At 45.1% G+C, this 14539-nt stretch overlaps 1 protein-coding gene across 2 annotated transcripts in view; it reads left to right on the top strand.

Moving 5' to 3' along the window:
- Positions 1-5564: 5564 nt before the first annotated feature.
- ADGRG5 (adhesion G protein-coupled receptor G5) overlaps positions 5565-14539 on the top strand; it is a 28092-nt gene continuing 19117 nt past the window's right edge. For both annotated transcript variants that reach the window (XM_005899887.3, XM_070388369.1), the window contains exon 1: positions 5565-5695. The gene's annotated coding sequence lies outside the window, so the exon portion shown is untranslated. The remainder of the gene's footprint in view (positions 5696-14539) is intronic.

Genomic DNA, 14539 nt, shown 5'->3' with positions numbered 1-14539 from the left:
CGTGGGTGGAGCCGGGAGGAGGTTTTCTCGGATGTGCTAGGGTGCTTCCCGTGCAGAGCCGGCCTCAACTGGCTAGGGGAACGGGGTAGCGGGGGGGAGGGGGGCGGTCCCGGTACCTTGAGGGGTACTTGCGTGCGCCTTGGCACTTTGGGGCTTCCTGCCTTGAGAGTGTCTGCGGTTACTTTGAGAGAGGGGGAAGCGGTCTTCTTACCACATCCTGTCCCCTGGAAGGCCGATGAGGTGAATCCGTGTTAAAGGAGGACCAGAAGTTCAGAGTTGTGGCGGAGGGAACCTTGCTGTATTGAGTCTTTACGTGGAAGAAGAAACTAAAAATAAAGAAGATAAATTAGTTTGAATTGGTAATTAACAATAGAGGCATATGTCTGTTTATTGCCCTTCGCAAGATGCTGTGTTTCTGTTTTTGTTTTGTACAAATTGAAGGTTTGTACAAGTCTCATGTGGAAAGCGAGTCTTGGCACCAACAGCATTTGCTCACTTTCTGTCTCAGTGTCACATTTTGATAACCCTAAAAATTTCAGACCTTGCACTAGCAAAAAGATTACCAGTTGGTGAAGGTGCAAGCGATAAAACTTTTTTAGCAATGTGCTTGCGTGTTAAGTCACTTCAGTCATGTCCAACTCTTTGGAACCCAATGGCCTGTAGCCTGCCAGACTCCTGTCCATGGGATTCTCCAGGCAAGGATACTGAAGTGGGTTGCCATGCCCTCTTCCAGGGGATCTTCCCCACCCAGGGATCAAATCCCATCTCTTCTGTCCCAAACTGCATCTCTTCTGTCTCCTGCATCAGCAGGCAGGTTCTTTATCTCTAGCACTACCTGGGAAGGCCCTTTTTAGCAATAAAGATTTTTAAATTAAGGTTTATGTACTTCTTAAAAGACATAATGCTGTTGGCACACTTACTATACTAATATAGTGTAAACATAAGCTTTATCTGCACTGAGAAACCAAAAAAATTCGTGTAACTCAATACATTGTGAGCTTTGATTTACTGTGGTGGCTTGGAACTGAACTGGAAATATCTCCAAGGTATGCCTGTATTTGGGGGCTTCCCTGGTGGCTCAGATGGTAAAGAACCTATATTTAGATTATGGTTGCTATCATGCGTGCAGTAGCATCAATAAAGAATTGGCTCTTTGCAGCAAGAGGATCACTTTTGCAAACATATTTGAGAGTTTCACACCAGAGTTCACTCTGAATCCTGTGACAGTCAAACAGTTCTCTCTGCAAGTTCTTGGGCCTTTCTTTTACAGAAGCTCTCTTCCTCTGTGGTCAGTGGCTGCTCGTTTTCCACAGCATCACTTACACCCACTTCGTGAAATCCCACGCTTTTTTGCAGGATTTGTAGTTTCACTCATAACCATGTGCTTTGTCTTGGCATGGCTGAACGTTGATAGCATCTGACAATCAGCTCAGGGCAGATTTTGCTGGCACTATGTGGGGTTTGAGAAGGAACTGACCTATGAATATTGCAGTGGCTGACCTTTGCTTACTGTGTACTTTGGACCTGTGAGATTCAGATATTGAGTACTCAGACAGCTGGAACACCCCCGATTTTAAACTTGGGGAAATGCTCACTGAGGCGCTTAGCTGAGACTTACCCAGAGTTTCACAACCAGTAAGGACAGTTGTGGACCAAGATCCCAGAGTTCTTTCCTAGAGTTTCTGAAGGCGGGGATATGGATTAAGAAGATGGAGGAGGCTGAGTTGATGGTGAACCTAACCTCCAATTGTTATTTTACAGCTTATTTTATTATTATCATTATTGGCCACATCATGTGGTATACGGGATCTTAGTACACCAACAAGGGATTGAAGCCATGCCCCCTGCATTTGGGAGCCCGGAGTCTTAACCACTGGACCACCAGAGAAGTCCCCTAAGCTCCAGTTATAAAATCATCATGATAGAGCTATCTGTCTCAAAGAAAAGAACCAAGAACATTGTCCCAGGCATGTCTGTTGCAGGGGTTGAGGGAGGGAGAGCTACCCACTCATAGAACCAAGCTGTGTCCTGACCATAGGCTTGGGAGTTCACATGAATTAGCTCAGTGTTATAGCCATCCTTGGCTTCCCAGGTGGTACTAGTGGTAAAGAATCCACCTGCCAATGCAGGGAGGCAAGAGATGTGGGTTTGATCCCTGGTTGGGAAGATTGCCTACAGTAGGAAGTGGCAACCCACTCCAGTATTCTTGCCTGAAAAATTCCGTGGACAAGGGAGCCTGGTAGGCTACAGTCCATGGAGTTGCAAAGAGTAGGACATGACTGAGCGAGCATGCACACATAGCCATCCTATGAGCTGGTATTACCATCATCTCGTAGTGAGAAAAGTGGGGATTAGAAGCCAAATGACAGACTCCAGTCACACGCTGGGAGATCTTAAAGCCCAGATCTGACTTTCAAGTTTACCATTTCATTCCTGTTGCTAAAACCGCACCTCCTGGCAGCCTACTGGATGCAGCACTTATCTGGTTTCTTTCCCCAGTTTAGCACAGTAGGGTTTTCCACTGAGGCTTATGTTAGTATTTCCCACACATCAGCAGTTCTCTGTCCTGTGTCTCTGCCACCACTTTTTGCCATCAACACATAACTCTTATGCTATTATTTACTTGGCATTTTTCCTTAAACCATTTCACTTTTTTTTTTAGAACAGATGTATATTTTAGGCTAAATAGGAAATGTTATCAGTTGCTGTAAATAGAAGAAAGTCATAAAAATAAATGTCATGTAAATAAGCAACATCCTCAATCAAGCTAGAAACCCTCACTTTGTTAAGAAAGGAATACAACTTGTACACCCACGTTCGTAGCAGCATATTCACAATACCCCCAAAAGATAAAAGCAACCTAAGTGTGTGTTGGTGGATGAATGGATAAACAATGTGGTCTATACATTCAAAAGAATATTATTCAGCCTTGAGAGGAGGCTAAAGGAAATTCTGACATATGTTTAACAGCATAGATTGACCATAAAGACATCATGTTAAGTTAACAAGCTACACACAAAAGGAAAAATATTGTATGATTCCACTGATAGGAGGTTCCTAGAATAGTCAAACAGAGACTGAAAGTAGACTAGTGGTTACTTGGGGCTCTAGGGGGTGGGGAATGGGGAATTAGTGTTTAATGGGTACAAAGTTTCAGTTTCCAGAAATGGGAAAGCTTTGAGGGTGGTGATGGTAACAATATAAATGTACTTAATGCCACTGAACTGTACACTTAAAAATGGCTAATATGGTAAATTTCATGTATATTTTTGCCACAATAAAAGAATCACTAAACATCAGATATCCTGTTTTCTATGTCCAATATAAGTTTGAAGAATGAAAATCAAAAGGATGGAAGGCGGTGGTAGAAAGGGGCTAGAGATAATTTAGTTCTAAACAGACACTTCTCCTGGATGTCACTGGGATTGAGAGAGACTGAAAAGTAAATTACTTTTTCTTGGTGTGACTCAGTTTATCTAATGTCCTGTCAGGGGGTGCCACTTACTGCCCTCTTGCAGATCACCAGGGGGAGCAGCCCCCATGGTGAGAGACATCCCTAGGGCTGGGGATGACTCTCTCAGGGTGGGGAGTGGGAGGTGGCTTGCCTTCCTCCCTGCCTGGGAGACTGAACAAGGGCCAGGCATGCCTCCCAAAGTAGAAGCATCTGGAATGTTCCATAGGGGAACTGGAAGTAGGGAAGGCTTCCTAGAGTAGGCAGGACTTGAGATGGGCCCTAATGGATGGAGAGGAGCTGGTGTGCCCAGGTATGTGTGTGTCATAGCAGGATAAGAGCAGGGAGACTGGGATGAATAAGCTGAAGCTCCAATACTTTGGCCACCTGATGCGAAGAGCCAACTCACTGGAAAAGACCCTGATGCTGGGAAAGATTGAGAGCAGGAGAAGAGGGCAGCAGAGGATGAGATGGTTGGATACCATCACCGACTCACTGGACACGAGTTGGAGCAAACTCCAGGAGATGGCAAGGACAGGGAAACCTGGTGTGCTGCAGTCCGAGGGGTTGCAAAGAGTCGGACACGACTGAGCGATTAAACAACAATGGCAAACACATCCCGAACTGGGTGGAAGTAGTGACTGACTGGGGCTAGACAACGAAGACAATGGGAGCCACTGCCGGCTCCTTGAGCTGGGGGTGTGTCTTGGCAGTGAGTTCCAGAATCTGGAGTGCAGGGCTATGAAACCAGCACCCCCAAAAGGCAGGGTGTAGTGAGGCAGGCCCAGATTCAAGATGAAAAATAAAGGGGCTTTTGGGGTGAATAAAGCTTCCTCCTGGGCCCTGAGAGCAGCTGCTGGTGATGCAACCCTAGAGGTGGCCAGGAGAACTCAGAAAGGAAGGAAGAGCCTAGAGGTCAAGGGCTGGGTCATGGCCACAGAAAACCAAAGTGCGGAGGAGGGCAAGAATTTGTCCGAGTCACCCAGCAGGAACGTGGCCAAGGGATCAAGCATACAGGTGTCCCTGAAAAGTCACTGCCCTGCAGCTGGGGTGGGAGCCTGCACACGTGGGTCTGCGCCTCCCTGAAGTCTCCCTGTCCTGCAAGGAGCAGCTCCCTTCCTTCCTCCCACCAAGTCCGCCTGAACTACCTATGAGCTGTGCTTGGCGGAGGCCGCAGGGGCCCCAGCATAGGGGCAGAGAGGAGGGAGACCGTGTTGGGACCTGCCTGTTTGTCTCTGTAGCTGCATCCCTAATTCATCCCTGGGGGTAGAAAAGCTTGTTCCTGAGTCAGAATTTTCCCAGGGAGTCCGGCTGGGCCCCTGGCAAGAGAGAGCACCCTGTCTTCTCTCTGACACACACCGACACTTCTTCCTGTTGCTCAGGGCTCTGTGGAGGAAGTGGCAGATGTTGGACAGGCTTGTCCAGACCCCTGGCTCAAGGAGCAGCTGGCCACCTTTCCAGGCCCCCAGTTCTGGCCATGTCTTCTGATCTGTACTCTCAGTGAGGCCTTTCTCCAGAGGGCTCTGGACTGGGTAACTCTGGGTCAGGCTTTTGTCCTCCCCCCGCACCCCCAGGCCCCAGGCACCCCAGGGCTTCACGAACACTTCCAGGGACTCTGCAGCACTACCCTTGATAAGCCCCACATGACCCCATGAAGTGGTACTGTCACTGTCTCCATTGTGCAGAGGGGAAACTGAGGCTCAGAGAGTTTCCATCACTTGAGCCAAGTTACCCAGCCAGGAAATGGTGGGCCTGGGGTTGGAACCCAGGCAGCGTGACCCCATGCCTGCCTGAGGTCTTTACCATCATCCGCCTCATTGATCCTTGGCTCAGGCAGGGATCATTCTCCTTTTCCTACTCCTGGGGAAACTGAGACCCAGAGAGCCCTCATCTCTGGCCCGAGAGTTCAGAGCCGAGTGGGTCTTGAACCCTGAAGGGTGCCCCCAACATTGGCCTCCTCCCTCTCTCTCCATGACACCCAGTATCTCTGCAAATGTGCAGCTGCCTCCAGGAAGTGCTGCAGGCTCTGGGGGGTTTGCTATCAAAGGGTGAGCTGGGTGTGGCTATCAGCTCGGGATGCAACAAACAGGCTTCTTCTAGTGAAAGAAGAAGTGCAGGGAGCGTGTGCTGTGCCGGAGTAGGGTGAATGAGCAGAGGCCGCCTGCCCGCAGCACAGAGGTTCCCAACTTCCCCTTCTTCCTGCAGAAGGCAGCCGCGGGCAGCGAGACAGCAGCAGCCGCACAGGTCAGCCCTTCTGTCTGAGTCTCTCCATGGCCCGCTCTTCCTAGACTCTGTCCTGACCCTTGGGTCCCCAGCAGGCACTGGGCGCACCCCTGCCTGGGTGGTTGTTGGGCTGGTGACATCCCTGGAGCAGCAAGGTGGGGCTCACCTGCCTTCCCTTCACCGGTTCCTGGGCCTCTGATGGCAACTCCTAATCTCAGGACTGGAGTGATCTATGTTTTTGGTTTTCTTTTGTTTTCCAGTGGTGGTGGGGACATATTTCTTTTTTTCTTTTTTTCTTTTTTAACTTGAAGTATATTTGATTTACAATGTCATGTTAACTTCTGTTGTACAGCAAAGTGATTCCGTTACAGGTATATATGCATTCTTTTTCAAATATTCTTTTCCATTATGGTTTTTAAAAGTTAATTAATTAATTAATCAGTTAGTTTTTGGCTGCCCGTGGGCTTTCTCTAGTTGAAGTGAGCAGGGGGTACTCTGGGTGTGGTACACGGTTTCTCACGGCAGTGGCTTCCCTTGTTGCAGAGCATGGGCTCTGGGACGCGTGGGCTTCAGTCGTTGCCGTATGCCAGCTCATTTGACCCCCAGGCATGTGGGATCTTCCTGGGCCAGGAATCAAACCTGTGTCCCCTGCATTGGCAGGCGGATTCTTAACCAGCGGACCGTCAGGGAAGTTCCCAAGATAGTTTATCATAGGATTTTGAATATAGTTCCCTGTGTTATACATGAGTATCTTTTTGTTGAGATCTATGTTTTTGAAAAATAGATAATTCAATTAAGGAGTAGTTAGGCTCTGGGTTCAAACCTTTACTCCCCTTACCCACTTTGTGGCCTGTTATTGAACTTTGCTTTTCTGGACCTCAGTTTCCTTATCTGTAAAATGGGGCTAGTCCAGTAGCCTGCATCTCAGGTGACAGGGGTGAGGGGCTGGCACAGAGTTGATGTTGGGCAGATCAGAGCAGGTGCAGTTCCTCTGAGTGCCCTGGATTAGAGCCTGAGACAGTGTGTTCCAGGCAAAGGCTCTGGGTCTGATTGGGTCATAGACCCCCCTGTTGGGCCCTCGTGGGACCTCCTTTTGGGAAATAATAGCACCTGTCAGGACTTCCCTGCAGAGACCACAGGTTCACTTTCACCCAGGCCGTGGGGGAGGCGGAGGTGGGAATTCCAGTCTGTGGTTGGCAGGAGCAGCTGTTGGGAGGAGCACGTGGGGCCCTACCCAGGAGCACATTGGCTCAGTGGGCTCTAGTACTGTTGGGGAGAGGGTGGTACACAGCCAGCTCTGGAGAGGGAGAGGAAGGCAGAGGTTCTCCTGCTCAGTGTATTCCTGGCTGGGAATCTGGGTTAGAGCCTCAGATTCCCAGGAGTGCGGATCGTGGATATGGTTGAGTCTCTGTCTCTGGGAAATGTGCTTCTCAGGTGGTGCCAGAAGTAAAGAACTTGCCTGCCAATGCAGGAGACATAAGAGACGTGGATTCAATCCCTGGGTTGGGAAGATCCCCTGGAGGAGGGCATAGGCAATCCACTCCAATATTCTTGCCTGGAGAATCCCATGGACAGAGAGTAGGCTACAGTTCACAGGGTCTCAAAGAGTTGGACACGACTGAAGCAACTTAGCATGCATGCCCTAGGAAATAGATGACCTTGGCCTCATTTTACAGTTGAGAAAGCGTGCAGCACAGAAAGGTCAAGTTCCTTGCCTAACTTCACAGCTCAGGTGCTGAAACGGAACTAGTTATAGAATTTACATCTCCCAAAGGCTCTGCTCTGCGTGCCACCTGTCCCCTCATGTTCTGTTGACCTGATTAGGGTTATGTTCTTCCTGGTAGCAACTCAGCCTCCCGGCCACCTTTTGGAAGCTGCAGCATATCTCAGGGGAGAGCACTTGACTTGGAGTCTGGGTTTGTGTTTCAGCTTGCACACTGGCCTGCTGAAGAACGCCAGGCAAATTCTTGTGTGGTATTCAGTTTTTCCACTGTCAGGGGGAACCTTCCTGGGAGTCAGGTAAGGGGGTCCTGTTTCCTGTGCTGTGTGCTAAGTTGCTTCAGTCGTGTTTAACTCTGTGCAAACTTATAGACGGTAGCTCAGCAGGCTCCTCTGTCCATGGGATTCTCCAGGCAAGGATACTGGAGTGGGTTGCCATGCCTTCCTCTAGGGTATCTTCCCCTCCCAGGGATCGAACCTGAGTCCCCTGCATTGGCAGGTGGGTTCTTTACCACTGGCGCCACCTGGGAAGCCCCCTCCTATTTCCTATAAGGCTTCAAATAGTGAATTGTGCTATTTGAGATGGCTGAATGAGAATGAGATGGCTGAGGGTGTGGGGTAATGGTGAGTGGTGGTCTCTCTGAAAGGATGGGGAGGGGGATGTAGGAGGTTGCAAGCAGAAGTGAAGATTGTGGTTTGCTCCTGGGAAAGGGGATGGAAACCATAGCTTCTATTTGGTTGCTTGGGGGAGGGATCACTTCTGCTTTGGCCTTAATTTCCCCAGCTGGGTGGGGGGATTAAACTCCTCTTCCCCCTATGTCTGTCTGGCAGCAGCATGGCCAAGGGCCTGGGGACCCAGTCTTAGGGTCCAGACCCTGGAGGTCAAGTCCACACCACTGGCTGAGCCTCATTTTCCCCATCTGTACTCCCAAGGGAATCTTTTTTGCATTCTTGGGTTCTCAGTTTTCTCACCAGAAATATTCCAGATGATCTTATTCAGTGGTTTCCTTTGCCCCCCTAAATCATTTCTTTTGATCTCTGAGGTCCTGAGAGGGTAAGTGAATTGCCCAAATGAAAATTAAAAAATGAAACGTTAAAAGTATTAGTATTAGCAGGAACTTAGGAGAATTCCTTTATAATGCTGGAATGGGGAAGGTCTTTCTACCTAAAACTCAAATATTAACCTAATAGCCAAACAAATAAGAACCCAACACTCTGACTCCATAGTCTTTATTCTCTTTTAAAATAAAAATAAACATACATATTAATATATAGCATTAAGGGAATTCCCCAGGATCCAGTGGTTAGGACTCTGTGCTTCCACTGCAGGGGCATAGGTTGGGGAATTAAGATCATACAAGTCAAGTCACGTGATGCAGCCAAAAAAATAGTGTTAAGACAAATGGGTAACCACCAGAAAAAATTTGAATCCATATTGCATACTCTAGGTCAACACAAATGGACTGGGAATTCCAAATATAAAAAAATGAAACCTTAAAAGTATTAGAAGAATCTTAGGTGAATTCCTTTATGATGTTGGAATGGGGAAGGTCTTTCTACCTAAAACTCAAAATCCAGAAGCCCAAAGAGAAAACACTGGTAATTTTTATTATAGAAAATTTCTATATTAAATAAAGAAAGCTACCTGGCAAAAAAAAAAAAAAAGACCATATATAATGTCAAAAGGCAAGTGACGAACAAGGGAAGATATTTGCAACTCATATAATAGACAAAGAGCTAATTTTCCTATTATGTAAAGAGTTTCTAGAAGTTGATAAGGAAAAGTTTAACCCAATACAAAAATGGGCAGATAATGAAGTTGCACATGCAGCAAATAAGGCAGGTGTTAATAACACCTGGAGGTATTGGAGTTTCAGCGTCAGCATCATTCCTTCCAATGAACACCCAGGACTGGTCTCCTTTAGGATGGACTGGTTGGATCTCCTTGCAGTCCAAGGGACTCTCAAGAGTCTTCTCCAACACCACAGTTCAAATACCACAGTGGAAAAGTTCAAATACCACAGTGGAAAAGTTCAAATACCACAGTGAGTATGTTATACGAGCTATTTTTAACCTGTCCTTTCCATTCAATGGGCTTCCCAGGTGGCACAGTGGTTAAGAATCTGCCTGCCAATGCAGGAGACACAGGAGTTGGGGGTTCAATCCTTGGGTTGGGAAGATCCCCAGGAGAAGGAAATGGCAACCCTCTCCAGTATTTTGCCTGGGGAATTCCATGAACAGAGGAGCCTGGTGGGCTGCAGTCCATGGGATTGCAAATGAGCAGCAGGCATGGTATTCCACTCAGTGACATCCTGTGCTCCTCTTCTATGCGGCTGTTTACATCATAATTCTTAGTAATGAAATGGCGATCCACTGTACTATATTTAACTTTCAATTTTGAAAAGGTGATAAATTAGCAAGAAGTTGCAAAAAATGTACACAAAAATTTTTGTGTACATCTCACCCAGTCTTATTCCATGGTAACATCTTTCATACCTAAGGTACAACATCAGAGCCAGGAAATTGATTTTGGTACAATTCATAACCTTTATTCAGATTTCATCAGCTTTTATACACTGACATGGGTGTGTGTGTGTATGTGTGTTTAATTCTATGCAATTTTATGAAGTGTAGATTCTTATATAACAAGGAAGATACAAGACTTCCTGTTACCACAAGGCTTCTTAGAAACATCGCCAGTCCCTAAACCACTGACAACTACTAATCTGTTCTCCATCTCTGTAATTTTTTTATTTCAAGGATGTCAAATAAATAAAATTATAGAAATGCCGCATTTTTAGACTGGCTTCCCCCCCACCCCCAGCATGACTGCCTAGAGACCCATCCAAGTCGTGTGTCACACATTTTTCTAATTGCTGGGCTGAGCTTGTTTAACCATTCACTCATTGAAGGCACATTGGGATTGCTTCAGTTTGAGGCTATGGCGAATAAGGCCTCCTATGCAGGTTTTGGTGTGAACATGAGTTTTGATTTCTCTGGGTTAAATGCCCAAAAGTGCGATCGCTGGGTCATATGGTACATTTAGTTTTATAATATATTACCAAACTTTTCCAGAGTGGCATTGGACTGTAATTTTTGTAACTATTCCTCTATTGAGGAATAACATTTACATAGTTTTTTGCTTTTTTATGATTAACAATGGTATTATAAATACTTTTCTATGTATTTTACCTGGCTTGCCCTCTTATTTCCATAGGGTAAATTCACAAAAATGAGTTTCCTGGATCAGAGGCTATTCAGAATGAAAAGTGTGTGTTGTCCAATGATTCTCTTGAAAAGGCTGAACTCTTGACACTCTCATGGGGAGTGGGGTGTGCTTGTCTCTCACTGGGTGATACCACATTTGCAAATCCAATGGCGAAAAACTTGAAAGTCATGGGGACATCCCTGGCAGTCCAGTGGTTAAGACTGCACTTCCATCAGGCGCACAGGTTTGATCCCTGGGGAACTAGGATCCCACAGGCCAAGTGGTACGGCCAAAAGATTTAAAAGAAGAAAGAAAACAAAATTAAAGGTCATGCTCTTAACTACTTCTCTCTGCCTTTACCATCAAACAGGTGTTTGAGTTCTGTGGTTCTCCCTTCCTGGAACTCTGTGGGGCATTTCTGGTGACTTTCTCCCTCTGTGAAGGAGGAAGGTGAGCTTCCTTATCCTCTCCACACCTTTCCACTTCCTCTTCCCTATATTCTCACTATATTTTTGGCTTGACTCTCAAAAATTCGGTTTATAGACGGATGCTTCACCTACTACAGTTTTCTATTTGTTTAGTTGATTTATTTTATTTATTAAACTCACACTTTTGGAGAGTAGTTTGATGAGTTTTGACAAATACTTGGAGTCCTACATACATTCTATCTCAGTCCAGATATATACTATTTCCATCCCCACTTTCCAGGTAGCTCAGTGGTAAAGAAACTGCTTGCCAAAGCAGGAGACTCAGGAGACTCGGGTTCAATCCTTGGGTCGGGAAGATCCTCTGGAGAAGGGAATGGCTGCCCACTCCAGTATTCTTGCCTAGAGAATTCCAGAGACAGATGAGCCTGGTGAGTTTTAGTCCATGGGGTCACAGAGAGTTGGACACGACTGAGCCATTGAGTGGAGCACATCCCCCTGAACAGTTGCTTTGGCTCCTTTTATAGTCAGTTACCTTTTTCCCACCCCATGGAAACTATGGATGTGTTCTCTCACATGAAGCTTTTACTTTTCTGGAAGATCATATACATGCTATCATAAAATACATACTCCTTTTTGTCTGGCTTCTTTCACTTATCATACTGATTTTGAGACTCAGCCATTTGTTGCCTGTGTCAGTGGCTCATTCTTTTTTATTGCTGAGTAGTGTCCCACAGTATGGATATACCACGGTTTGTTTATCTTCCCCATTGGATGCAATTGTTTTGGCTGTGCTGTGCAGCTTGTAGGATCTTAGTTTCCCAACCAGGATTGAATCCATGCCCTTGACAGTGAAAACACCGAGTCCTAACCACTGGACCGCCAGGGAATTCTCTTGATGGAAGTTGGTATTGTTTTCAGATTTTTCAAAGTGCCTGCGTGCATGCTAAGTTGCTTCAGTCATGTCCAACCCTTTGCGACCCCATGGACTGTAGCCCGCCAAGCTCCTCTGTCCATGGGATTTTCTAGCAAGAATAATGGAGCGGGTTGCCATGCCCTCCTCCGGAGGATCTTTCCAAACCAGGGACTGAACCCGTGTCTCCTGAGACTCCTACATTGCAGGCAGATTCTTTACTGCTGAGCCACCAGGGAAGCCCTTTTTCAAAGTAGTTGTCCCATTCTATATTCTTTCCATCCATGCATGAGAATTCAGCTGTTGTATATTCTCAGTAACACAAGATATTACCAGTCATTTTGTTTTTAGCTCCACCAGAAGGTGTGTAGTGACTTCTCTTTGTGGTTTTATTTGCCTTTCCCTAATGACTAGTGATACTGAATATCTTTTCATGTGCTTTTTTGGCATCTATGTATCTTCTTTGGCTGAGTGACTCTTTAAATCTTTTGCCTTTTTTATTGGGTTGTTTGTCTTCTTGTTTAGTTTTATGAATTCTCAATATAGTCCAGATGCACATTTTTTTTCAAATTTGTGTTTTCAAATATTTCCTCTCAGTCTATAATTTGTATTCTCACTCTCTTAGCAATGATCTTCAAAGATTAGAAGTTTTAATTTTTGATGAAATTCAAGCTATCCACTTTTCCCTTATATAGGTGGTTTTTTGGCCATAGTGCTATTTTTTGTGGTACATTAAAATTTCTGCATGTATTATGAGGCCTCACAATATAGTGTTGCCATTTTTACATTAGACATTTTTACATTAGACAGATGTTAAAATTGAGAAAATTCATTCTGTATTTGACATATTTTTATCAGTTTCAACACTCCATTTCTCTGTGTAGGTCCATGTTTTCATCTGGTATAAATGTTCTTCTGCCAAAAGAATTTCCTTTAATATTTCTTTTAGTGCAGGTCTGCTGGAAATGGGGCTTTTTGGTAGCTCACCTGGTTAAGAATCCTCCTGCAATGCAGGAGACCCTGGTTCAATTCCTGGGTTGGGAAGGTCCTCTGGAGAAGGGAGAGGCTACCAACTCCAGTATTCTTGAACTTCCCTGGTGGCTCAGATGGTAAAGAATCCACCCGCAATGCAGGAGACCTGAATTTGATCCCTGGGTTGGGAAGATCCCCTGGAGGAGGGCATGGCATTCCAGTTCAGTACTCTTGCCTGGACAGAGGAGGCTGGTGGGCTACAGTCCATGGGGTTGCAAAGAGTTGGACACGACTGAGCGACTAAGCACAGCACAGCTGCTGGAAATGAATTTTTTTAAGCCATTGCTCATCTGAAACAGTCCTTATTTGATTTTAATTTTTGAAACATATTTCCACTGGGCATCAAATTCTAGGTTAACACATTTTTCTTGAAATATGTAGTTGTGTTATCTTCTGGTTTGTATAGTTTCTTGAGAAGTCTCTTGTTTTATTTCTTATCTTCTGTATCTATTATTTCTTTTTCTCTCTGTCTTCAAGATTTTTTTAATCTTTGGTTTTGCATCAGTTTGACTGTATGTCTAGGTGTGGTTTCTTTATATTTATTCTGCTAAGTTTTATAGAACTTCTTAAATCTGTAGTATGTTGTCTTTCACTAATTTTGGAAAAAAATGCAGCCATTATCTCTTTAAAGATTTCTTCTATGTTCTTTCTCTTCCTTTTGGGACTCATATTACATGTTTATTAGACCATCTGCTCTTGTCCTACCAATTTGAGTTTTATTTTGACTTTTCTTACTCTTTGTGTTTCAATTCAGATTATTTATATTGTTCTATCTTCAAATTCACTGATTACTTTGCTGTGTCTGGTTTGCTGATTAATAGGCCTTCAATGGCTCAGATGGCAAAGAATCTTCCTGCAATGCAGGAGACCTGGGTTCCATCCCTGGGTCAGGAAGATCCCCTGAAAAAGGGAATGGCAATCCACTCCAGAATTCTTGCCTGGAGAATTCCATGGACAGAGGAGCCTAGCAGGCTACAGTCCATGAGGTCACAAAGAGTTGGACACAACTGAGCAACTAACACTTTTTTTCACTTCACAATTGAAGAAATTCTTTATCAATGATATTGAGTATTTCATTTCTACCTGTCTCTCCTTAATAGTTTCCATTGCTCTCCTGAAATTTCCTATCTGTCCTTAGGAGTATACCTTTCCACCACCTGCTTTTCCATACCCATGTATCTTTAAGTCCCTATCTGATAGTTTTAATATTTTGGTCATCTCTGGCTCTACTTCTCTTGTCTCTTTTATCTTTTGACAAAGAGTATTTTCTTTTTTCTTGATTTTATGTGTGTGTTATAAGCTTTGACTGAATACCAAGGCATTGTGTGAAAGCACAGTAGTGAGGTAAATTATAATTATGCCTATCCCAAATTATGCCTATCACCAAAAGTAGGGGTATTTCTTATGTCGTGGCTTAAGTAGAGGGCATTCACTGAGTCAGTCTAGTCTGTGGTCGATTTGGGTTACAGTCTTGTTGTTGCAGGTACCTTCTCTGCAGCATAAGCATCACATTTCTCCAGTGAGGGATGGACATTACTCTGTGTTTAGTGTGAGCCCTTGCGTCCCGC

This window comes from Bos mutus, chromosome 18, assembly GCF_027580195.1.
Source record: "Bos mutus isolate GX-2022 chromosome 18, NWIPB_WYAK_1.1, whole genome shotgun sequence".
NCBI lineage: Eukaryota > Metazoa > Chordata > Mammalia > Artiodactyla > Bovidae > Bos > Bos mutus.
Note: the sequence above shows the minus strand (reverse complement) of the source record. Positions and strands in the feature narration are given on the sequence as shown.